We start from the raw sequence: 24,143 nt of genomic DNA on the forward strand, positions 1-24,143 counted from the left end.
GCCTCCAGCCTGCTGTCTTCCTATCCTTTTCACTGGGATGCATTTTTTTTTCCTTTCCAAATATTTTCAGCATTAAAAAATATATATAAAGCCAAATCCTGAAATCCTAACACAATAAAAAGCCAAGACAGGAGGAAAAATAACAAGGGATAAAAGCTCTCAGTCCCAGCCGCAGACAAGAACCCACTCTGACGTCCTTGGGCGCCTGGAGCGGTTAACCCTCTGCTGCCCGCGGGGAAGCCACTGGCTCCCTGCCTCCCCTCGGCCCCGCCCACTTTCAGCGGAGACGGGGGGGGGGGGGGGGGCGGTGTTTGCCTTCCGTCCGGCTATAGATAGATGGGTTTCGTTCTCTGTCTTTTGCCAAATCCTACGGGAGCTCATCTCCACCCTCCCCTGCTACTCCCACCCCCACCACCAAAGCTTTTGTCTCAGCGCCTCCTTCCTACACCAGACAGTCAAAATTTCCCCGGTGAGAGTGAACCATCCGCCTGACTGCTCTGAGGACACTCACTGCGTGTGAGTGCTTCTCACCATCACTTGCCTTCTTCTCACACCCCCCTCCCCATGAGCGAGAGGCAGGCACGCGCCTTCTGCAGCCCATCTTTGTGTCCTTAGTGACAGCTTCTCTTGTCCTGTGGGCAGAAAGCAAGTGGACAAAGGACCCCAGAGGATTTAAGCCACACCCCTTGACCGCCTCTGACAGCCCCCCACCCCACCCCACGCCAGGCTCCTCCAAGGAGATCAGAGCAGGGAATCCTTTCAGAGCCACTCTTTTCTTAAGCAAATGCCAAGTCGACAGTACCGCTTACGGAGAGAAGCATTTTCACCACTCCATTAAAATTACATTTGTCTCAGTTTTTAAACAAAAGGGAATTTGGGTTGAGGTTCCCCAAACCCCAGGACAGCTTGGTGAGATAAGAGGACCTGCCCCCATGCGGCAGGCTAGAGAGATTCTCTGACAAAATGTGACTAGAAAGCATTCAGATCCACTCTCACCCTCCCCATGCCAGAGGATCCCCCAGTGGGTCTCCCATGCCAGGCCGGAACCAGTTACTCAGGAATTACAGTGAACTGGGGTGAAGCTCACACCTGGACCGGACTCTCGGGAAAGCAACCTCTCAGGCCCGAGGCTGCAGTTGTTATGACTTAGGGCGTGATCAGCACCAGCTGGTTTGTTCAAGTCCCTTGTTGGGGGGTGGGGTGGGGTGTCTAAGAGATGGAGAGGGAGACTTGAGAGAGGAAGAAGCATTACAGACATTGGGAGCTTTTTTGAGAGCTTCTGTCAAAGTGTCAGCATAGAGGCTTGCCTGGTGGCTCAGTGGTCAAGAATCCACATGCCAATGCAAGGGACACGGGTTTCATCGCTGGACCGGGAAGATCTCACATGCCTCAGAGCAACTAAGCCTGTGCTCAAGAGCCCAAGACCGGCAAGTACTGAGCCCACGTGTCACAGCCACCGCAACCCCTGCACCCTAGAGTCTGTGCTCTGCAACGAGAAGCCACTACAATGAGAAGCCTGCGCGCCGCATCTAGACAGTAGCCCCTACTCGCTGCAACTAGAGAAAAGCCCATGAGGAACAAAGACCCAGCACAGCCAAAAATAAATAAATAAACTTATGGGGAAAAAAAGTGTCAGCACAGAAAACATTCATTCATTCTTTTCAAACCATGTGGACTGCATCCTGGCCACGTGTCCTGAGGATGAGAATCTGTGATAACTCAGACACAACCCTTGTCCTCAGGGACGTTAGTCTAGTGTCAGTGACTCCACACCAAGGATCTAGTTTCTGGTTTCCAACCTTAACTTCCTGCTCAGTTTCTCCATCTGTAAAATGGATGTACCAAGTTCTTTATTACATTATGCAGCAGTGAGAAGAAAAGCTGAAAGTTTATTGCTCAATTTGAATTAAAATATAACAGGACCAGAAAGACCCAAAAGAACTGAAAGCAAAAACTCCAACAGATATTGTACCCCCATGCTCATAGCAGCATTATTTACAATAACCAAGAGGTGGAAGTAACCCAAGTGTCCATGAACAGATGAGTGGATCAACAAAATGTATATGCGTACAATGGAATATTCTCTAGGCCATAGAAAGGAAGGAAATTCTAATACACGTTTTAACATGGATGAACCTTGAAGACATTATGCTAAATTAAATAAATCGACACACAAGAAACAAATTTTGTATGATTCCTCTTATAAGACATCTCTAGAATAGCAAATTCTTAGAAACAGAAGCAGAATGGAGTGACTAGGGGGTAAGGGGGAGGAGGAAATGGGGAATTATTTTTTAATGGGTACAGAGTTTGTGGTGAAAAAATTCTGGAAATGGACAGTGGTGATGGTTGTACAACATTATGAATGTTCTTAATGCCGATAAATTGTTAAAATATTAAACATAGTTAAATAATAAATTTATGTATCTTTTACTACAAAATTTCAAATATGTACAGGTGATATTGTGATTTATAGTAAGAAATAAATAGTTGGTCTTCTGACACATAGCTCCTAAAACATTTGGAATTCCCTAAAAGAGGATTAAAGGGGAAAGGACCATCTTGTTATTCATCACTAGCCCCTATGAAGCATACCTGAGTTTGTTAATGAGGTGACTATTGGAAAACCCCTTAGGATGGCAGCTGGTTGCCAGGGGAACCAACATTTTAGAGGGCTGGAACTTTCAGCCCCTGACCTGACCTCCAGGGAAGGGAGAAGGGCTGGAGGTTGAGTTAATCATGAATGGCCAATGATTTGATCAACCATGCCTAAGTAATGAAAGCTCCATACATAAGCAATAGTCAGGGGTCCTGAGTGCCTCCAGGTGGCAGAATAGTAGAATTGCTGGGAGGGTGGCATTGGGGGAGCTGTTGGGCTGCACCCCATAGGCTGTCAGGGCCTGCACTTGCCCAACCTCAAGTCTAAACAGCAAGCCTGGAGTCAGTGACAGAGACATCAGTGATTTAATGGATGAGGGATCTCACACACCTGAAGCAAGGTCCTGGAGCAACACCCCACTGTGCCGAGAGGCAGTTTTCTCTCCCGGCCGGGAGGGGTGTATGTAGGTTTCCAGTTATAGGGGGAATAACATCAGGTCGGCACATTCACTTGCCTCACCTTCAGAAAAACATGAATCAGCATTCAAACAACTAGGACCCTTTGATAAAGGTCAAAACCAGAAAAAGAGAACAGGACTTGGACTCATGGACAAGGCATTCGCACACATCCAAGATAAAAGCCAACCTGATAACAAGATTCACTTTGATACCGTACCAGAGACTTTACTCTCTTGGTGGCCCCCATCCCTCAAGGACAGCCACCACAGGACCCCACATACTAGGAGATGGCTACCCCGGGACCTTTCGGCCCCTGCAACTTTCCATTCCCCGTCCTTGTTTCCCAACATCTCGGCGCTCTCGGGGGTGTCCTCGGTCTCCTGGCTGCTCTGCCGGTTGTTGGGCTGCACCCCACAGGTCTACAAGGCCTGGACTTGCCCAGCTTCAAGACCAAAGAGCCCAGAGTCAGCAACAGAGATGTCAATAGCTTAATGAATGGGGGATCCTACCTGTCTGAAGCGATGTCCCGGAACAACACCCCACTGTGCATGGGAAACATCGATAGGCAGGCCAGGTCAGCAGTCTTCACTCCCTGGAGGGGGAGGTAACCAGTTATAGGGGGCGGTGATGCCAGGTGGGCTCAATCTATGATGTCAGGTTCGGACAATCACTAGCTGGGGTGGGGGTGGGGCAAATACGTAGGAAGGTCAGTCACGTAAATAGGGTACAGGTGAAGCAGGCACTGGTTGGGCAGGGGATGTACAGAGGGCAAGAGAACAGCCATCTTGGATGGCCTGATCATACAGGAAGGCTTGGAAGCCCCATATCCCCCCCTCCACACACATACTCTTTGCATCTCTTTGATCTGGCTGTTCCGAGCTATATCCTTTTATAATAAACCAATTATCTAGTAAGTAAGGGCTTCCCTGGTAGCTCACACAGTAAAAAATCTGCCCGCAATGCAGGAGACCTGGGTTTGATTCCTGGGTCAGGAAGATCCCCTGGAGAAGGAAATGGCAATCCACTCCACTATTCTTGCCTGGAGAATCCCATGGACAGAGCCCAGCAGGCTACAGTCCATGAGGTCTCAGAGAGTCGGACACGACTGAGAGACTAACACACACACTAATAAGCTGTTTTCCTGAGCTCTGTGAGAGGTTCTAACGAACAATCAAACACAAGGAAGGGCCATGGGAGCCTCTGATTTATAGCCAGAAGGTGAGAAGCACAGGTGACAACCTGGACTTGGTGACTGGCACCGAAGCAGGGAGTGGTCTTGCAGGACTGAGCCCTTAACCTGTGGGGCCTATGTTAACTACAGGCGGTTCTTGTCAGAATTGAGTTTGAATTGTAGGGCACCCAGCTGATGTCTGAAGAGTTGAAGAACTGCTTGGTGGAGAAAAACCCACACACTTCTGGTGTAAGTATTCAGTGAACAGTGAATAAAGAAAACAAGTGTTCTCCTTTCCATATTTAAAATAGGACCCATTGAAGGCCAGTTTAGCATGCTAGTATGAATCATAGGGCTGAGCAAGGAGTAGGTGTGCAGGGCACGCTTAATGGATGGTGCTGTGCCAGGAGGTCAGATTTGCATCCAGAACAAAGGCTCTCAGAATTGGGAGGGAGTTCACCTGGGATCAGGTCAGCCTAAAGGTGATCTCCTCCGATCTAGCCCACCCACGCACTAGGCAGACCTCCTCCAACACGTGTTGTAAATTCAAAAACACACAGGAGTCAGGTGCATCCCACAAATGAGAAAGGAGGCCCTAGAAGAGGGCATAAGACATACCTACATATCTTAAGGGAGTAGCCACAGCTCAGCTCCATTACTGATATCCAAGACTGTCGACTAAATGTCGCCAGATCTTCCAACTCTGCAAAAATCAAGCAAGCAAACAAGCTGAAAATCTAGATTTTCAAACAAAAAATCTCCCAATCCATTGCGGACTCAGTGAAATTAAAAGAAAACAAAAAACAACATCACAGCCCAAACAATACACCTTGGGAGTTAAGATCCGTCCAGCCTAAAGTACTACTCATTTGAAAAGTCTGTTCTTTCAATTCCAGGAGAATCTCACATACCATCTACCTGGATGGCTATTCAGGATTTTCCTGAATGCCTCTGATGACAGGGGAGCTCATTACTTAATAATTCATTGGCCAATTCTAATTATTAGGAAGATCTTATCTTTCTTTTTTTTTTGGCCCTGAAGCATGTGGGATCTTATCTCCCCAACCAGGGATCAAACCCGCACCCCCCTGCATTGGAAGGTGGAGTCTTAACCACTGAGCTGCCAGGGAAGTCCCAGGAAGATCTTATCTTAAATAGAAAATTTCCCTCCTTGCAACTTTCTCTCCCTGTGTTCCTACAACCACCCATTTCCCCTCCCCATCTTAACTAAGAGAACAGCTACCCACCAGGGTCATCAGTGCCAGCTTCCTCCAGAAACTAAATCTTACATCTCAAAATGAGGATAATAATAGCCAACATTTATTGAGCACATATATGCCAGACGCTATTCTAAGCACTCTATGTGTATTATCTTATCCCTCATGAGAACCCTGTGAGAGATACTATTACAAACACATTTTACAGACAGGGAAACTGTGGACAAGTGATGCTAAATAACGTGTCCAAGTCACACAGCTAGTAAGTGGCAGAGCCAGGACTGGCACACAGACAGCCTGACTCCAAAGGGGATGCTCTTAACACTGCAGCACTTACAGGGACGATCACACTCATTCAATAATTGTCTGTTGATGTGAAATAAAACAACACCAATTCTTTCTTCTGGAACATGAACAACATGAACAGGTCTCTATAACATCAACATTAGAGATGGGTTCCACCATTTCCAAAGATGTGAAAGATGAGAAGGGAGAAATAATGGGCTTCGATCATGGAGAATCAAGTTAGACACCATGCAGAACTTCCTGATGTGAGGGCTTTGCAACACTGGAATACAGAATGAAAAGTTGTGCTTGCTTGCTTGCTTTCCTGGAGATCCATTTAAAAAGGAAAGGAAGGAAGGAGGGGACTAATGTTTCTGCATGGCTCTTCGGTCTGAAGCTATCCAGAAGCAATGACAAGTTTTATCAAGAAATATGGCTTCTGAGAAACTTGCCCTCTTCCAGCTTCTCTTCCTCATCGGTTCCCCTACGGGAAGAAGAACGATGGTCGTCTGGGTATTTGAGCTTACTGTGGTCTCAGGCCCTGATGGATCCCGGACTGAGGACATTGGAAGCAAAAAGATCAAAGATTCATAGATCAAACCCCATATCCTAAAATATAACTACCTGGGTCAAAAATTGACACAGCGTATGGTTAGGCCAATCAAGACAGCTGTTTTCTGGCTCTGCACATCCCCTGCTCAACCAGCCCCTGCTTCTCTCACGTAAGGATGCACTCCTCTTAATCATAGGACTTAATTAGCCCACGGTAATTCACAAGCCCACCTGATGTCAATTCCCCCTATAAATGGTAGCCTCCTCCTCCCCCAAGTAGGGAAGATTGCTGCTGGGTCCTGCCCACCGTCACTCCAGGAGCTGTTGTGAACGATCCCCCTGTCTAATAAACCACTGATGTCTCTCGGTCACTGTCTCTGGGTTCTTTCTTCCGTCTTGACGTTGAGCAACCACAGGCTTGCAGGCCTGTGGGGTGCAGCCCACACACAGAATACCCAGAATCAGATTATCTTAGTGTGGGAAATGGCTGAAGAAGCAACCTCTTCTCATCCAATCTCCCACTCACAGCAAGAATTCTTTCCACTATGTTCCAGACAGATGGGCACTCACCTGTTGTTGACACTCACCCACCATAGCTCCTGGGTCAGCCCTCACACTCTCAATAACAGGTGAAGTGAATCACAGGTAGCTGGTGCAGGAAAATCTAGAGTCAGACTGAAGGCGGCGGCCTCGGGAAAGGAAAGTTAGGGAGACAAAAGAATCTGATGTGGGAATTTCTCAGCAGGGACTTTTCATGCATGTCCATGTGGTGAACATGGGACAATTATGAATAAAGCTAGACGCATACAGCTTGGGAAATGTGGAGCAGCCCATTCTAATCCTATTGCTGAGCTCATTTTTTCCAGCACTGTGATAAACTGGATTATATTTCTCTGCACCACTGATGTTGGATTTGGCCTCCCCATTTGTTTTGGTGAAATGAACACGGGTAGAGACAACAGCACACCAGTTCTGAGTCAAGGTCTTAAAAGGCATGGGGGGTGGTGCTTCTGCCCCTCCCATGAGCTCCTGGCATTCACCACGAGAAGAATACACCCTGAGTGACTCCTGTTTCCAGCTGCTGGTGGTGGTTTAGTCATTAAGTCGTGTCCAACTCTTGCGACCCCATGGACTGTAGCCCGCCAGGCTCCTCTGTCCATGGAATTCTCCAGGCAAGAAAACTGGAGTGAGTTGCCATTCTCTTCTCCAGGGGATCTTCCTGACCCAGGGATCAAAGCCAGATATCCTGCACTGCAGGCAAATACTTTACCACCTAAGCCACCAGGGAAGCCCTGGTTCCCAGGAAGATGAGAGAAAATAGACCAGACCTGAATCCAGTAATCGTCCTGGGGCCAAACTTGGTCAACCTGCAGCCTGAAGCAGAAATGATGTGTGTGTGTGTGTGTGTGTGTGTGTGTGTGTTAGTTGCTCAGTCATGTCCGACTCTTGCAACCCCATGGGCAGTAGCCTGCCAGGCTCTGTCCATGGGATTTCCCAGGCAAGAATACTAGAGTGGGTTGTCATTTCCTTCTCCAGGGGATCTTCCCAACCCAGGGATTGAACACAGGTCTCCTCCATCCCAAACACCTCACAAACCCATGAGTGAGAAAAAACTTAATACTAAATAGCGTAAGCCACTGAGTTTAGGGATGGTTTGTTATACAGCATTATATTATTGTAACAATGGCTGACAGATACTATTAGTGAACTGAATATCTGCTGTTTTTGTCACCCACCGTTATTCATGTTTCCTTTTGTCACCACCTTTTCATGCCTCCTGTAAGCCATCTCCTCTCCATCTCTCAGTCCTGGGCTTTGAGTGGGGAAACTCACCCACAATATACACGCCTTTGGCCTTTTATCAGTGGAGCATCACGGTCTCCAAATCACAATTTGTTCAGAAAATACCTGTGCCAGGATTGCTGGGAGACGTAACGATGTGCTTTCCCAATGGGCTTGTATCCAGGCAGGTGCAAGATTGGAAAGTCTGGAAGCACCTGACAGCTAGACTGAAGGAGCCTATATGAGAAAGGAGCCAGCCAAGGAGAAAGCAGAACCTAGACATGGAGAGGGGCTTCCCAGGTGGCACTAGTAGTAAAGAACCCACCTGCCAATGCAGGAGACATAAGAGACATGGGTTCTATTCCTGGGTGGGGAAGATCCCCTGGAGGGCATGGCATCCCACCCCACTATTCTTTCCTGGAGAATCCCATGGACAGAGAAGCCTAGTGGGCTACAGTTCATATGGTTGCAGAGAGTCAGACATGACTGAAGTGATTTATCATTTAGCACACACAGACAGGGAGAGAGAGTGAAACCAGATGTCCGCTTTAAGCCCATACATGAAGCCACAGCTGAGGGTGACTCTGCCCTATGGACTTTCCAGTTAAATGAACTAAAAAAAAAAAATCCTTTTTAGATTAAGCCAGTTAGGCTGAATTTTCAGTTACTTGCAACTGAAACATTCCTGACTCTGTTTAGAAGAGTTGCCTTCCAACTTAACAACTCAGTTACAAATCTCCCTTGGGTGACTCTGGTCCTCAGGAAAATACTGCTCTAGGGGATACAGGGCGGTGGGAAGCATCAGGCCATGAGCACTGCCCTTCAGGCATTTACAGCACCAGGAAGGAAGAGCCAAACCACTACAAAAGGTCTAACTAATTGTTCGACACATCAATAACCTGCATTTGCCACCTAGACATCTTGGTTTACAGTTGTCCCTCTTTTAACACCTAAATCAGGATAGAAAATGAAAGAAGTGAGTGGGATGAGGTCTTTATTGATCAGGCTTACCAAGAGACACAGCCAGGGTGGCAGTGACTCAGGTGACTATCAGAACCATCTAGAGACATCTCCTGGAACTCCTCCATGAACAAAGGCTGAACTCTTACAAGGCTTGCCATCTGCAGGGGTCACTCTGTTAGCCCCCAGCCCCTAGGCATAGTTGCCCAGATCCATCACTATCTAGCCTTCAAGGCATCAAGAATCTCATGGCAATTTGTTGTTGCTGTTGTTTTCTTTTACAGTACTTTAAAGACTTTTAAAAGTACTTCCCAGTACTTAAAAAAGGGTCTTTTGGGGTAACCTGGGTCCATTTCCTCCAGGAAGACATAGAACAACCAATCAGCACCCTTCCCCTAGTGACAGCCCTTTGAAACAGGGCTGGAGGCAAGCCCCTAAAAAGAAATCCATACATGCAAAGGGACAGTGGAAGAAGGATACCGCACCACACTACACAGACTGAGGGGGCAAAGTTGTCGGACCAGGCAGTTTCATGTCTCCATGACTGTGGCCAATGAGGTTCTCTCTACAGGAATATCCTCCCCTGCTTTGTCTGCTTACCTGCCCAAGTTCTAATCTACTTTTGCAATCAGTCCAAGCATCACCACCTGCAGAAAGCCATAGGAGATTGTATTATTGGTCCATATATTCCCCACCCCTCCCACACTGGCCTGACCCTGTAGAAAGATAATACTTTCTACTCTATTTATGGCCAACTTACTCACATGCCTTGCTTTGGTCAATGCAGCATTAGTGAGACTGTTATATACTACTCTAGAGCAGAAGGCATTGCACGGCTCTGCCATCAAGACCAGCCAGACTCATGTAGGGACAAGCACTTTTACCCTTGGTTCCAGAATGAAGGGACTATGAAGCAGAACCACAGATATGAAGTAGATCTCTGATGGACAGGCATGCAAGTAAATAATACCTTGTTTGTTTTTAGCTACTTGAGTCACTGAAGTCATTTGTTACTGCAGCTCAATGTAGCCCAAGCTGACAGATCAGATACACTTCCCAGGGCAGATTTCAGCAGCCGCATCCCCTATATTATCATTGCATCTCATGAGCAATCCAGTTGTATCAATTATTTCACTGTAATACAATCATTTACTGTCTTCTCAATGGACACAAAACTCCTCCCTGACAGAGGCCACATCACTTTAACTAGGTTTCCCCAGTGCCTTGCACAAGGCGTGGAACACAGTAAACCACCAAGAAACATGAATAAACGGTCAAAGGATCCTAAAGTTCTGTACTGCCCTTTCCTCCCCTAGGAATGAAGCCTTCTCCTGAGGCCTTTTGCATGTTTGCACATAAATCCCCACTTTCAAGGTGATACCAGGTGACAAATCATAGAACAAGCTGCAGCTGAACTGTATGAAACCACCATCCTGAAGAATAGGAATTCGGAGGAGCATGACTGGGAGGATAGAGGCCTTCTGAAGGGCGTTCTCAAGTTCCTGATGTCCAAGGCAACCAGATTCAACAACCCCAGCAGGCTGGAGCAGAGGAGGGCCCAGTGGACGCTGAGCCTTCCACTCAGACATCTCTTTTGGGGCTTGATAGAGCTTGTCGGCAAAGCAGTTTTCAAGAACCTATCCAGGTCAAGTTCTTAGCAGCTATGGCTGGAACCTGGAATCTCAACCCCAGCCCTGCTGCCTCTCTCCTGGTGAAACTTCAGCCCCAGGGACCTGCAAACTGTTAAGAGGGGGCCCCACGAATGTCTTTTAGGGCAGCATCCAAAACAACCTCTGGCTAGGGGAGGGGCGAAAACACCTCCCACACAGTCCCGCCCTCTAAGTGAGCCCACACCTTCCACTGCAGGGCATTCCCAACTGGGAGAGCACAGGGTCTGATCTCTGAGTATCTCTTGCTTTTCACAATATTTATTTCTCACCCTACCTGTGTGTCCAACACACACCATCTTATCTCAGCTCCTGCGTCAGACGCACAGTAACCCAGAGGAGACAGACCTGGGCCAGGCCTTGCTACCCAGTTACCAGGGGCAGCGAATGCGTCTTCTTGGGAACTGAATGGAAGCAAACCACAATATTTACCCTGGGGGCGGGCACGTGCTTGGGTGATCAACAAGGGGCGGGTGAAATGAGCTGGTGTTTAGGCTCCATCTCCTGCGAAGCTCCTGTTTGTTTTTCCACTGCCCTGTTCCAAGTGGGGTGTACACCGAAGGGGCCCTGTGTACAGTCTGTGTGTCACCCCCGCTCCCGTCCGCTGCCTGCACCCACAGGGACTCTAGAGGTGGGGGCCGGAGGTGGGGGCGCCCGGAGGAAGCGATGGGAGATTTCAATGCTATTGAGGGCAAGCAGGTGCAGGATGGAGTGTCCTGCAGGATGGCTGGCGACACGGGCGGCTGGGCCTGGGAATGACCTAGTGTGGGAGGGGGCAGGTAAGTGGGGTGCCTGGCAGTCGGGGAGGCCCGAGGGTGGCCAGCTCAAGGGGTTAAGGCTGGGAGCCAACCTTCCCGCCCCCGCCCCCCCAAGCGCACGCTGCGGAATTTTGCCAGCACGAAGCAGAGTCACGAGCTGAGCCAGAGCAGCGGAGCGGGCAGGACATCATCAGCGCCGGGAGAGCGCGCGCGCGTGGGTGGATGGAGGGAAAGGGCTGGGAAGTTGTGTGTGTGGGGGGGGGGGGTCCTCGCATCGACTGCCTCCCTCGCCGCCACCAGCCCGCCCGCCGCTGTAATTCCTCATCCCAGCTTCTCCTAGCCCCAACCCTAGGGAAAAAAACCCAGAGTGTCCGGGAGAGGCTCTGGGGGGCCTGGGGGACGGGGTTGGCCCAGAGGGAGGCAGTCGTTCAGCCCTGGGCGCCAGCCCTGCCCCCGCACCTCCTTCCCCATCCCCCCCGCCTCGCCCCCGGCTCCTCGTCGCCTGGCGCCCGCTCCCCGGGCTCCGCCGCCCGCCCCCGCGCGGGAGCTCTCGGGGCGGAGGCGGCGCGCGCAGCGGCGCGGGGGCGGCGGCGACGGGAGGGGCGGGCGCCGCGCTCCTACGCAAGCAGCCGCGAGAGGGGATCCTGGGCGCAGGCCCCGCCCCCTCACGTGCCCGCGGCGCAGCGCCGCGTGCGGCCCGCGTGACCGGCTGGCTCCGCCCGGCCGCCGCCGCAGCCCAGCGCCCACGCTTGGGAGGGCGGCCGCGGCTGCGGGGGCGGTCGGGCGGCGAGTCGCCTCCTGCAGCCGCGCCCCTGCCCCCGGCCCCCGCACCTGGGCGCCCTTCTCCGTCCTGAAGTTGGAGGCCAGGGTTGCTGACCTCCCGGCTAACCTAGATTTGGGGGAGGAGGGTGGAACTCTGTGAAAGGAGGTCTCCCATCCCTCCTCTCCAAACCCCTGAGTTTCAGGAATGAAAGAGGAGGCAGAGTAAGGGGGCTCTTAGTGACGAGATGGTTCCCCGATTTAAACCTAAGCTGGCCTTGGGAAGGGCAGGGAGACGAGGTTTTGAAATGAGCGGGCGGGCATTGCCCTGTTAGACCTCCATCACTGCGCCGACGCCGAAGCATCACCGCCTGGATTGGTCGCGACCACCCAGACTCTTGGCTCGGTTGCGTCAGGTGCCCTGGCATGCTGGATACAGTGCCGAGCAGCGAGCTCAGTCCACGGGACGAGAGTCTGGTATCTTCTTCCTTCCCGGGTCGGTGACCTCGCTGACTCCCCGTGGCCCCGTGCCCCTCCCAGAAGTGGCAGGGGAAGCATCTAGAAAGAACCATGGAGCAGTGGAGGCCAAGGACAGGCTAAGCACCGAATGTTGTCCACAGCAACGGAGAAAGAAACCCATCATCTGTGCCTTTGCCTTGTGTCCTTAAGTGACCCATGTTCCTGCCCGGTGTCAGGTGTTGAGAGAGTCCACGCACCCTTGTTGCCGTCCTGAAACTTGTGTCTTGCTGCTTGCTGGTTCCAATGGCCGGTGAAACGGGGTGGGAGAGTGGCTCCAAGTGGAAGCCCCTCAAGTAAGTACACAATCTCAGGAAAAAGCGATGGATGATGTGGTCCAGAGTTGGGGAGTAAGATACAGGAAGCCAGCAAGCGCCGGAGTGGGAGAGGGCCCTGCGTCTGACCCGGATCCACTTCCGTTTCCCCGTGGAAAACCGTGGTTTGGTGTGTTCTCTTGAATGTGTATAATATTATTTAGAGCAAGGGTAATTTCCCAGGATGGTTCTTTATAGAAGGCAAAACCTAGGAGTGTCCAGTTCGTAGTGGTTTCGTTTCTGAATGGCCAGGGAATGGAAGACATTGACATTTGGAGACAAGAAGAGGGGTCCCCTTGGGCTATGTGTTTAGATGTCAGTGTATCTGGACTATTGCCTTTCTACTCATGGCTCTTGAGAAGGCCTATTGTCTCTCAGCACTCACTGTATTAGGTATGCTGCTGCTGCTGCTGCTAAGTCGCTTCAGTCGTGTCCGACTCTGTGCGACCCCATAGACGGCAGCCCACCAGGCTCTGCCATCCCTGGGATTCTCCAGGCAAGAATACTGGAGTGGGTTGCCATTTCCTTCTCCAGTGCATGAAAGGGAAAAGCGAAAGTGAAGTAGCTCAGTCGTGTCCGACTCTTAGCAACCCCATGGACTGAAGCCTTCCAGGCTCCTCCATCCATGGGATTTTCCAGGCAAAAGAGTACTGGAGTGGGGTGTATTAGGTATGAGAGTGGTCAATATAATTGAATGGCTACTGAGTGCCAGGCAGTGTGGAGTAAACAAAGGGAATGCCAGCTAATGTCCTTGACCTTGAGTTTACATCTCAAAAGGAAAGTCCTATGTTCTTGAAATACATACTTAAGGAATGTGTGTATATGAAGTTAAGAACCAACATGAGTGCTGTAGACAAGTGCTTTGATAGAAGGGAGGGAACAATAGAGGCCAATGAACCAGAGAAGAATGGGGGAGGTTTTGAATAAATGGACAGGAGCTAGGCAAGATGTCCTTGGTGCTGAGAACTACCTAAATAAAAGCAGGGAGGAAGGCATGGTTGTGGGCAGCCCACTGGTCAGGTAGAAGGCTGGTCTGGCTGGAACAAAAGATTTAGGGTTAAAGAAAGTTGAAGATGGCCTCAACGAATGAATGTACAGAGGCCCAAAGCAGAAACTTCCAGGTTCCCTTGCAGCTGCTAATTACCCAATAGGCTCTAAAGCCCAGCTCTGATCCCATAAAACCCTCCTAAGGAACATGCTGTGACTCTCCATTGCCCAAACTCACATGCCACTGTAGGCTCTCTGTGATTTATCCTAAACGTACCTGTAATCTTAACATCCTATTCTCCTCTTTGAGGCGCATTATAATCCACAGCTTGGAGAAGGAAATGGCAACCTACTCCAGTATCCTTGCCTGGGAATTGCATGGATGGAGGAGCCTGGCGGGCTACAATTCGGGGGGGTCACAGTCAGACACGACTGAGCAACTATCACTCATGCTCACTCACAACTGCTGCTGGGCCCCAAGCATGCCTCCTGCTTGCTTGCTTTTGTGCCTTTACTCATCTGCTTTTCCCTTTCTTTGGAATGTCCTCTCCTCCCTCGCCATTTCTACCCACTCATCCTTGAAGACACAGCTGAAGTGCCAGCTCATCCCACAGCCAGATGTAATTTTCGTCTGAGTTCCCACAACACAGTGTACTCTATCTTGGCACCTCACGTTCTACGCCGTATTATGCATATGGAGAGGCAGCAACTTTCAAATGTACTGCTGATCCAGTCACTTCTTGCCACTCCATGAATGTCAGTCTCATCCAAGCCACGGTCATCTCTTGTCTCAGTGCCATGATAGCCTCCTGACCCAAGTCCCCTGGCTTTCCCCTTGCCTTCTTCAGTCAGCTTTCTACACAGCAGCAGGTGTGATGTTTTAAAATGTAAACCAGGTCGTGTTACTCTTCTGCCCCAACCCCTGCAATGGCCTCCCATCACTTTCAGATGTAATTCAAAATTAACATGGCCTTCAGGACCCTATGTCATCTGGCCCCATCTATCTTTCGCAGGCTCATGATCTCTAGCTACCTTGGTCTTCCTATTTCTGGACTATTCCATTTCTGCTTCAGAGCCTTTCTGAAGGTTCTGGTTGACCCTCTCTTTTTTTTTTTATTTATTTTTATTGAAGTATAGTTGATTTACAATGTTGTTAATTTCTGTTATCCAGCAAAGTGCTTCAGTTATACACTTCCTTCTTTAATATTCTGTTCCATTATGGTTTGTCATAGAATGTTTTAATTGGAAGATAATTGCTTTACAATGTTGTGTTAGTTTCTGGTATACAACAGTGTGAATCAGCTGTAAATATACATAGATCAGCTCCCTCTTGAGCGTCCCTCCCAAACTGCTCCCCTCCTCATTGGTCCCTCTTAATGAAGTGCGTTTCTTTTGGAACGTACAGGGTTTGCTGTCAAATTTCATGTCTGTGGTCAAATACCTTCTCCTTAGAGGTTTCCCTGATGGCCTTATCTGAAACAGGCCTTCCTGTCAGTCACTCTCCATTTCCTTACTTTTTCTTTCTTTCTCTCTCTATTTATTTATTTACTTTCGGCCGTGCTGGGTCTTCGTTGCTGTGCACGGGCATTCTCTAGTTGCCGCAAGTGGGGGCTCTTCTCCATTTGCAGTACGCAGACTTCTTGCTGCGGTGGCTTCTCCTGTCGCGGAGCGCCGGCTCTAGGACACGTGGGCTTCAGTAGTTATGGCTCCTAGGCTTGGCTGCCCTGCAGGCATGTGGAATCTTCCCAGACTTAAGGATCGAACCCATGTCCCCTGCATTGGCAGGCAGATTCTTAACCACTGGGCTTCCAGGGAAGTCCCCTCACCTTTTCTAAAGAGCCATTGCCACTTTCAGCAATGCTTCTTTGGTTATTTATTCATTTATTGTGAGTCACTCTCATGAGAAGATAAGCTTGGTGAGGTCAGGAACTTGTTCACTGATGCAGAACAGTGCTACCTAGCATATAGTAGGTGCTTGATTTGTTAAATGAGTAAATGAGTGGGTGAATCTTGTTGCTCAGCTATAAGCTCCTGAAAGGCAAGCACCATGTTTTATACATTGGCTCCCTTTCCCCAGCACCTGGCTTCTATACATGTAGGTCCACTCAGATACTCACTGTGGGAATTTCAGATTCTATAGAGTATCTCTAACTGACTTTTTCTGCATTAATGTAACTACACCTATTTAGAAGACATGAAAATATGGTCTCTATCTAGTCCGTCACCTTCAAAGAACATTCATCCCTGGAAGATACACCCAATCAGTTTCTCTCCATTGATGAGTTGATACCCACATTGTGTGTGTGTGTGTGTGTGTGTGTGTGTGTGATGAGATAGAACAAAAGAAGGAATATCAGAGTGCATTGAAAGTGCATCGAAAGGCTAGGCATTATCTTTTAGCTTTGTGTATGTTATCTTCAGGTCATGATATAAAATGGATGTCTTACTGTTGGCCGGGGACCCAAAACTTTGAAAGTACTAGATGCTCCATAGATGGTCATCTGTAGAATGCATGCTTATAGTCTGAATAGTTGAATACCTAGGAGGTGAATGTTGCCGAAAGTCCTCTTGGTGGGCACCATTAGCCCTACCATAGAGCCTTTAGACTCCAGGACTGGGTCACCTCCATCCAAACAACTAACAGGGAAGGAGTACAGCCCACCCATCAGCAGCTTATTGGATTACTGAGCATGGTCCTGCCACTGGAGCAAGACTCAGTTTTCCACATAGCCAGTCCCTCCCATCAGGAAGCTTGCACAAGCCTCTTATCCTCATCCATCAGAGGGCAGACAGAAGAAGCAATAACTACAATCCCACAGCCTCCAGAATGAAAACCACAATCCCTGAAAGCTCACAAAAATGATCACATGGATCACAGCCTTGTGTAACTCAGTGAAGCTATGAGACACACCGTGCAGGGCCACCCAAGATAGATGGGTCATGGTGGAAAGTTCTAACAAAACATGGTTCACTGGAGAAGCTAATGGCAAACTACTCCAGTATGAAATGGTAAGAAGATATGACAACCAAAGATGAGTCCCCCAGATCAGTTGAAAGTGAAGTCGCTCAGTCGTGTCCAACTCTTAGTGATCCCATGGACTGCAGCCTACCAGGCTCCTCTGTTCATGGGATTTTCCAGGCAAGAGTACTGCAGTGGGTTGCCATTGCCTTCTCCAAGTTCAGTTACAGTCGTGTCCAACTCTTTGCAACCCCATGTACTGCAGCACACCAGGCTTCCCTGTCCGTCACCAGCTCCAGGAGCTTGCTCAAACTCATGTCCATTGAGTTAGTGGTGCCATCCCACCATCTCATCCTCTGTCATCCCCTTCTCCTCCTGCCTTCAGTCTTTCCCAGCATCAGGGTCTTTTCTAGTGAGTCAGCTCTTCTCATCAGGTGGCCAAAGTATTGGGAGTTTCTGCTTCAGCATCAGTCCTTCCAATGAATATGCAGGACTGATTTCCTTTAGGATTGACTGGTTTGATGTAGATGTTAAATATGCTACTGGGGAAGAGCGGACAAATAGCTCCAGAAAGAATGAAGGGACTGGGCCAAAGCAGAAACGACACTCAGTTGTGGATGCGTCTGGTGGTGAAAGTAGAGTCTGATGCTGTTAAGAGCATTATTGCAAAAGAACCTGGAATATTAGATCTATGAATCAAGGTAAATTGGATATGATCACACAGGAGATGGCAAGAGTGGACATCAACATTTTAGGAATCAGTGAACTAAAATGATGGGAATGGGTGAATTTAATTCAGATGACCATTATATCTACTACTGTGGACAGAATCCCTTAGAAGAAATGGAGTAGCCCTCACAGTCAACAAAAGAGTTCAAAATGCAGTACTTGGGTGCAATCTCAAAAACAACGGAATGATCTCGGTTCATTTTCAAGGCAAACCATTCAATAACACATTCAACAGTAATCCAAGTCTGTGCCCCAACCACTGCTGCTGAAGGAAATGAAGTTGAATGATTCTATGAAGACCTACAAGACTTTCTAGAACTAACACCAAAAGAAAAAAATGTCCTTTTCATCATAGGGATTGGAACGCAAAAGGAGGAAATCAGGAGATACCCGGAGTAATTGGCAAGCTTGGCCTTAGAGTACAAAATGAAGCAGGGCAAAGGCTAACAGAGTTTCCAAGGGAACGCACTGGTCATAGCAAACACCCTCTTCCAACAACACAAGAGACAACTCTACACAGGGACACCACCAGATGATCGACACCAAAATCAGATTGATTATATTCTTTGCAGCCGAAGATGGAAGAGCTCTATACGGTCAGCAAAAACAAGACCTGGAGCTGACTGTGGCTCAGATCATCAGCTCTTTGTTTCAAAATTCAGGCTTACCTGGAAGAAAGTAGGGTAAACCACTAGACCATTCAGGTATGATCTAAATCAAATCCCTTATGATTATATAGTGGAAGTGACAAATAGATTCAAGCGATTAGATCTGATAGAGTGTTTGAAGAACTATGGATGGAGGTTCGTAACACACCCCCAAGAAAAAGAAATGTAAGAAGCCAAAGTGGGTTGTCTGAGGAGGCCTTGCAAATGGCTGAGAAAATAAGAGGATTCTTTACCGCGGAGCCACTGGGGAAGCCCGGAAGAGATATCTAGTCTTTGCCATTGTATTGTTTTCCTTTATTTCTTTCCATTGTTCATTTAAGAAGGCCTTCTTATCTTTCCTTGCTGTTCTCTGGAACTCTGCATTCAGTTGGGGATATCTAAGTTATGACAAACCTAGACAGCGTTTTACTGACAAAAGTCCATACAGTCAAAGTTATGGTTTTTTCAGTAGTCACATACAGATGTGAGAGTTGGGCCATAAAGAAGGCTGAGCGCCAAAGAATTGATACTTTTGAATTGTGGTGCTGGAGAAGACTCTTGAGAGTCCCTTGGACTGCAAGAAGATCAGACCAGTCAATCCTAAAGGAAATCAACCCTGAGTATTCATTGGAAGGACTGATGCTGAAGCTGAAGCTCCAATACTTTGGCCACCTAATTTGAAGAGCCGACTTACTGGAAAAGATCCTGATGCTGGGGAAAATTGAGGGCAGGAGGAGAAGGGAGTGACAGAGGATGGGATGGTTAGATGATATCACCAACTCAATGGACATGAGTTTGAGCAAACTCTAGGAGATAGTGAAGGGCAGGGAAGCCTGGCATGCTGCAGTCCATGGGGTCACAAAGAGTCGGACACAAGTTAGTGACTGAACAACAACAACAACCGAAGATTTAGTATGGGTTAACTCTGGGCCAGGCAGTGCATTACACATTTTCACATACCTTTAACAGTCCTTATAACAATTCTAAGAGCAGGGTACTGTTATCATTACTATTACCAATTTACAGGGGAGGAAACTGAAGCTTAGAGAAATTAAGTAACTTGCCCATGATCACAAGGCAGCTAAACAGCTAAGCTAATGGTCCACTTCCAGAACCCTCCTTAACTGCTCTGCTGAAATATCTCCTGCAACATCTGTCCTTTAAGGAACTTAACTGAAAAAGCTCACCTTGTTCTATGTGCATAAAGCAAACACTATTTACCCAGCATTCTGATGGGAGATGTTTTACAGTAGCCAATAGGAACCAATAAGGAACATGGATCCAGGGACTTTTGCGCTGCAGAAGAGGAACACAGCCACAGACAACCCATAGCTTGGCCCAGAGGAAGCTGGCGCTACCCTCCTGTCTTCAGACTTCCCTGGCAGTGTCCCCCCATTGGTTGAACCAGACACCTAGAGTTCATGGAGGTCAACCTCCAGAGGCACAGAAGAGAATGAAGGAATTCCCAAGCGGCTCTGGAGGGACAAATGGAGAATCCCCAGCTCCCCAACCTCAGTGTCCAGATCCACAGAGATTCCCAGGGCCTGGGAATGCCAAGTCTTGGCTCCTGCAGGACTTGACAGCTCTCCACAACTCTCACCTCTTCCCGAAGGACAAGATCTGAACGGGCCAAGTGGGGCACTGTGCAATCTTGGGCACACTGCAAGCCCCTCCCTTGGCCCTCTCTTTGTCCACCAGGCTGCCAAGGGAGGAAAACCAGGCCAGGAAAAGAACTGGCCCCCCCCTCATCCACCTAAACATCTGCACCTCTGCCAGCACTTGGGCATCTCGTCCATGATCTAATCATGGGTGAGGTCAGTAGGTCTTTATACACACTGGGGATTCAACTGTCTGTATGGCAGATGGCTCAGAGGGTAAAGTGTCTGCCTACAATTCAGGAGACCCGGATTCTATCCCTGGGTTGGGAAGATCCCCTGGAGAAGGAAATGGCAACCCCACTCCAGTATTCTTGCCTGAAGAGTCCTATGGACAGAGGAGCCTGGTGGGCTACAGTTCACGGGGTCACAATGAGTCAGCCACCACTGAGCGACTTCACTTCCACTTTCTGTGGCAGAAATGTGTTCTTTTCAAGGAGAAGGAAGCAGGGCCAACAGTGAGGGTGTGTGTGTGTGTATGTGTGTGTGTCTGTGCACAAGAAGGGAGGGGTGGAAGGCAGCCTTCTAAAAACACTTTTCTGCTGTGCACACTTGCTCAGCCTTTGCAGACAAATGTGTGGCTGCAGCTGTGGCTAAAATATGAATGAATGTCGCAGCGTGCAGGTGCATGAATGGCTGTAGATTTCTGTGAATGAATGCATTTGTGATGAAGGGTGTCTGGGAGCCCTTGCAAGCTGGGGTAGTGGTTTGCAGGTGCCTGGTTGGCTGGAAGCATCCACCGATCAGTGTCTTTACCACAGTCTACAGACTGTGCTGGGTTAGGGGCAGAGAGGAACGCTGGGTTTTCTCGTAGCCCCTCCCTGTTGCTATGGTGATAGGCACTTGCCTTGCCCTCCCTGAGAGGAGAGAGGGGGAAAGACAAGGAAAACCATGTGGTCAGTCTGTCATCAGTTGAAGGTTCCTCCAAACCCCAGAAACTGTCCTTAGATAAACTCTGGCCCTACTAGCCCTCAGGGCTTCTCCTTGGGTCTGACAAGGGCCAGATGGGGTTTGGTTTTCTCTGCCCTCCACTCCCCTGACCTACTAGCCTGGCATAATAAAATTATGCATTTTCTGTCCTTGTCTGAACATTTTGAGGATGACAATATCTTACCCCTGTCTCTCTCTCAACTAGATTTCAGGGAGTGAAGGGAAGGGCCTCATTCTTTTAGGAAATAGTGATAAGCACAAATGATTGGGTGATGAGGCATGGGAAGACTGATTTTGTGGGTGTATCCAAAAAATTAAAGGTCCTCTTAATTTTAAGTCTTAATTTCAATACATTATGGATGTTTGTCCTCCACCCAAAACCCCCCACAACCCTTGTCATCTAAATGCTTCCCAAGAGGGCCCCTGTACACAATGGGCCTAATTAGTCCCCTCATTAACAGTCTCAGCAGAGGCTAAAGACTGAATGGGTCAGAGGCACCAATGCAAGGAGAGAGGGTCAAGGGGAGAGGATTGGGAAGCAAGAAATGTGGGCAATGGCCTCCATAAATTGCCTTCTCTGAAAATAGAGAAATCCAATATCCCCCCTCCCCAAAGTTTTGAGAGTGACACCTGTCACCCAACTTGCTTCTATGGGGGAGGCACTCTCTATATTCCTGTATATAATTCATAGGTATGTAGAAAAATGTACAGTTATAAAATAGTACAGTTAGAACTGTACTGTGAACTATGTGAAGAGGGTGGTGGCTCCCCCCACACACAAAAAAAGGCAGATTTTTAATACATGCAGATTTTAATAACATAATCTAATTATCAGGTTGAATATTTAAGTCCCCCCTAATTAAATTGAAACCTGTTTTGGTGGGCTGCTATGCCTTTTCTGCCAAGCAACCAGGAGAGGAAGGAAGATCCCAGAGCCTTTGCTTATGAATGTACTGTGTCTACTAAGTGTGAATGCCCTGGTGCTTTGTGTTTGTATGAATGGGGGTTGCATGTGCTGGTCACAGGCCACGTGAGACACGTGGGGTGGGAATTATATCTTTAAAAGATGAATTGGGAAAAAAATGAAACGAAAAAGTGTGAATGGCATACATCTTCCCAGGGCGTCCCCTCTTCTCTATTACCCACCACCCCGATGAGTCGCAACCGTTTTTATTAAAATTAATTCCTGGCTTTGCAAATATCAATAGATCGATATCTGCACTGTGTTCCACCCTTCACCAGGACCACACTGCTAAAAGCAGAGAGCTGCAACACAAAAGATACCGCAGTCAGCTCAAGCAAGGGGTTATTTTTAGATCAGAAAAAAAGAGGAAAGAAAAAAAAGCAGTTCTGGGTTTTTGCAATCTAATTTGGTCCCTTTTCTTAAGGGGAAAAAAAATCCCATCAATGGCATTTTCCATACAATCTGATTTCTATTTGGCTCCTAGAAAAAGAAGAGATCTGGGGCTGAAAATTCTGGAGTTTTATGGCTGATTCCAGCTAGTAGCCTTTCTTCACCAGGCTCCAACTGAATTAATTTGATACTATTTTTGAAAGTCAGTGTTTCTAAGGGAGACCTAATGACGCACTGACGTCAATGCAGGTCAATAGCACACACTGCTGGAACTGGGCGTGCTACACTGAGCCAGAGCTGGAGCCTTTTCAAACAGCCCCAACTCTGCAAATATCCCAGCTTTGCAGGGGGAAACAAGCCAAGGCTTGGTAGGCGTTGAGACCCCCCACCATTCTTCCCGAACACCCTCAAAATTGAGGCACGTTTTCCTGATGCAAAAAAAAAAAAGGGAAAAAGAAAATCCAAACATATAATCAGACGCACTGCAGTGCAAAAAAAGAGAGAGAGAAAAAAAGAAAAAAAAATTAAAAATCATACCTGTCAAAGGAACCGTATGTAATCCACACACACACATTTACGCTCAGAATGCAATGCATATCATTAGGGTCTGTCTATATATAGCCCCCGAGTGTGTGTGCATCGGGACTTAGTCCCCAAACGGGGTTTTCAAACGTGGGTGATGAGTTCTTGCTCTGATCAGTTACTCAGGAGGTGCCTGAATGTGTGGGGGTGGGAGCGTGGGAGGGGGGCTGCCTCCTCTCTCTCCTCCGGCTCCCCTCCTTTCTTCTCTCTCTCTCTTCCCCTCCCTCCTCGCTTACCTCGCCTCTCCTCTCCCTCTATCTCTCCCTCATTTCCTTTCTTTCTCTTCTTCTCCTCCAGTCTCCCCCACCCTCTTTCTAACTCTCCCCTCCCGCTCTCCTCTCCTTCTCCCCCCCTCCCTCTCTCTTCTCCCTCTCCCTCCAAGTCTGGCACTGAATGCGAACTGTTTTGCTTTGCTCCGGGAAGAGTGCAGACACAGAACGTGAAACCCCGAGCTTTTTTTTTTTTTTTTTTTTTGCGTGGTGCATTTAAAACGCTTCCTTATTTATATTACCCTCATTCCCTCACCTCTCCCACCCCCTCAGCAGCCTTTCCAAATTTCCCTAGAAATCTCTATAAAGCGTGCGGAGGGGAAAACATTTGCACAAAAAGTGAAGGAGCTCGCCAAGGTAGGTTATACCATGCACTGCCTTGTGTTTGGCTTTTGCAAAGTTTATGATGTCAGTTGGTGGATGTTTGGAGGAGTAGAGCTGTATGACTGGCCATGATTACTGTCTGTTTCACTGAACAATTATGTTCCTACAAATCGACTAGACTTCTTGAGCAGGCTTTCCTGGGCTTGGGTGTGTGTGTGTGTGTGTGTGTGTGTGTGTGTGTGGTTTTTGCAGGAGGCATGCCAGTTGGAAGACAGTTCTGTGGTGTCAAACTGGGGAGGGGATGCTGTCTCCTTTCTCCCACTCGGATGTTTTGTGGTGGGGGGGGCATGCAGGGGGATTCTGTAGTGGGCAGTTTGTCCACTTTGTCATATTTGGGGTTGATTCTCATTCACTACTGTCTTCATTCTTGTCATTATTTTGCACATGCAGTTTTAGTTCAGAAAAGGCTTCATGAAGTCAGAGCAAAGTGGGGGAGAGTGGGGAGATGGAGAGAGTCAGGGCACGGTGGTGGTGATGGTAGTAGTAACATTTCTTGCATAAAAAATTTAATCTCTAATCCCATTATTTGGAGAAATGCTGCGTCTTTAGTGGAGGCCGGCAAAATAATTTAAAAAAAAAATCCTGAATAGCAGGTAAAATGAAATTAAA

The 24,143-nt window shown here is 48.3% G+C and overlaps 1 long non-coding RNA gene across 1 annotated transcript in view; it reads left to right on the top strand.

Moving 5' to 3' along the window:
• The first annotated feature begins 23,151 nt into the window (after positions 1-23,151).
• Positions 23,152-24,143, top strand: part of LOC145527288 (uncharacterized) — a 35,319-nt gene continuing 34,327 nt past the window's right edge. The window contains exon 1 of the long non-coding RNA XR_014069640.1: positions 23,152-23,507. This is a non-coding gene — a long non-coding RNA (uncharacterized LOC145527288). The remainder of the gene's footprint in view (positions 23,508-24,143) is intronic.

The sequence above is a fragment of the Giraffa tippelskirchi genome, chromosome 11 (assembly GCF_054371585.1).
Source record: "Giraffa tippelskirchi isolate mGirTip1 chromosome 11, T2T-mGirTip1v1.2.pri, whole genome shotgun sequence".
Taxonomy (NCBI): Eukaryota; Metazoa; Chordata; class Mammalia; order Artiodactyla; family Giraffidae; genus Giraffa; species Giraffa tippelskirchi.